The following is a 2816-nucleotide window of genomic DNA, read 5'->3' as shown; positions in this document are numbered from 1 at the left end:
ATAACAGCAAATGTACAACGTTTCGACAAGGTTTTGTACCTGATGATGACAAAGCTATTACTAAAATAACACAGACACAACAATCATAGTTTATCTATTGGATACATTTATAATATTTTAGGCACACAGTAAAAACAGAACGCTATTGGTAAAATAATTACTTTTAGTTTGTTTTAAAAACTCATTCCACGACAAATATTTTGATTATTCACAATCTAAAATATGATACAACCACATTTCTTTTTCAAATACGTACTAGATAGTATTAGAAACTGCGTATTTAATGAAATTGAGTTAATTTTAAGTTTGAGAACAGAACAAATAAGGCGTGACGATGTTACGCTGCCAGTCCACGAAGAGTCCATAAGTCACAGTTGCACTCCATGGACCGCATGTATGATTTACGCACTCCTTTCTAATTGTTGAAAACAGTCTTACGTTTGTTTTAATTACCCAGTGTGAGGTCGCAGTGGCCAGGAATCAGATCTAGAGTATTGAAACAATGGACATCTTACAACGTATTCAGACTTTCATTTGTTCCTGGCGGTGGGAAGGCAGTGATGTCTGTGATGTCATTCACCTGTCTAAATTACGTGCATAACCTGGGCTTTAGTACATAAAATATCAAATGTAGCTGACCATTTACTCTCTGAGGATTGTATTATTCCATTGTTCAAATCGATTTCAGTGCTTCTAACATCCCTGATGTTCCAAAGAAGTATGTTTAGCAAGTATTTTACCAGGCGTGTGTCACCTGTATTTATATCATGATGTGTTAGTTTTTGCCTTGCACAGATAGCTTGACAAACACATTATCAAACCACATGAACAATTTACTGACTTCCCGTCTCTTTGGTGAGCTCAAACTGAGGGCACAATCCTCATCCAATGGTATTAGATTCTTTGAAAAATGTGTGCCTTATAATAATAATACAGCTGTACAATGTCATTTGCATGGTTTGTCAGTGTCATTTCTGTTTCTGTTACTGTCCTGATGACTGTTCCAGCTGAGAAACTGAATGTTCATAATTATAGTTCAACACTAGCACAGTGCAAGTATCGAGACAGATAATGTCTCAAGAAAGAAAAAAACAGCCGAGTTTCTGCACTTAATACATTACTTCATACATCGCTTTTGTCATGGCAGAGGATAGTTACAATACACTAGATTGTAGCTAGCAAAAAACATCATTAACATGTTTTAGGCTAATGAACTTTATTTATAAAAATCCATACATGCATCCCACTGTGTTTGAGCCAGTTTAGTTGACACTGATGATTTTCGATAAAACTGCACTTTCCACAATACTTTGTTTGTTTCTGAATTTCGCGCAAAGCTACACAAGGGCTATCTGCGCGAACCGTCCCTAATTTAGCAGTGTAAGACTAGAGGGAAAGCAGCTAGTCATCATCACCCACCGCCAACTCTTGAACTACTCTTTTAACAAAGAATAGTGAGATTGACCGCAGATTATAACGCTCCCAAGGCTGAAAGTGCGTGCATTTTTGGTGGAATGGAGATTCGAAGCCGCAACCATCAGATTGCGAGTCGAGCGCCCTAACCAACTGGCCATGCCGGGCCTTTCACAATAAATTCGATTTTGAAATACTAATGTCTGGACTAAAATAAAAACCAATTACCTTTGAGCAACAAGATGAAGTTAACTGGCTGAGGTGATGGTTCCATTTGAAGAGCCTGTTGCATGTTAAGTTGATTAATATCTTGGCTGCTTCAGAAACTACTAAAAATGCAACTTCATATTATTACAAGTACACATCATATTATTGCAACAATCATAGCATTGGGTGCAATGTAACTGCTGCTTCCAGTAAAGCTAGTCACCAGATAAAGCTAAGACTTCGCTAGTTTAAACTAATTGCTTTCACAGTTTTATGTAAATCCTCCACATTTTATGTGCAGTGTTTGTAGAATATAATTCGTATCCACTGTTCTTTCATCATGATAGGGTATGAACAATCCTTCTTCTAGTGTCGAGGAAGTTCGGTAAATTGAAAACAAACATATTGATAGGATAGCTAGGTTGTAGCGAAGATTGATATATATATTTAGGGCACAACAAGTTAAATAATAAATTTAAAGATAAGTCTAAAAGATAAACAGTTTAGAGATAAACATTATTCTAATATTAGAAGTATTAAGAACAAATGGTTGAGTTTAGGGCTCAACATGCAATGGAAGAAAATGATATAAAACCTGAAAATAGTTAGATTTGGAGAACGTTGAAAATAACAAACATCTTGAAATTCTGGATAATAAGTTATTTCGCAGTGATAATTTTTAAAAAGAGAGAAGATGTAGATATTAGGGATGAACTGCAACCTATTGAGATTGAAGCCATAAAACTAATAGTGAAGACGTTGAATCTATATAGGCTATAATCAGGGATATCAAGGTTAAAAACTTTCACTGACAAGTGTTTACATGACCAGACAGATGATGTCAAAGAGAACTTGTGTGATGAAATCATGTTGGTTGGTTGTTACTCAAATGGCTACTGGTGCAATAACCTTAACATTAGACACATTGCTTGGGATTGTATGAAGTCAGGTAGCGAGGAATGAAGGTTTCTTTGGGCGTTTAGAGATGGTTCTCAATGCTAAATAGTCGGGAAGTCAATCAGAGGGGATGTTTGAGATTATTACTAACCACTAATAAAAGCATGGTTACGACAGTTGAAGTGAAAGTACATTTGTGAAAGAATGGTCATCACATAATTAAGTTTGATGTTTTTCTACCTGTTGAGATCAACAAAAACTTAAATTATGTAATAATTTTCACGACTTTAATTATGAGG

The sequence above is a fragment of the Limulus polyphemus genome, unplaced genomic scaffold (genome assembly GCF_000517525.1).
Source record: "Limulus polyphemus unplaced genomic scaffold, Limulus_polyphemus-2.1.2 Scaffold1405, whole genome shotgun sequence".
Taxonomy (NCBI): domain Eukaryota; kingdom Metazoa; phylum Arthropoda; class Merostomata; order Xiphosura; family Limulidae; genus Limulus; species Limulus polyphemus.
The sequence above is the reverse complement of the archived record's forward strand: the minus strand, read 5'-3'. Positions refer to the sequence as shown.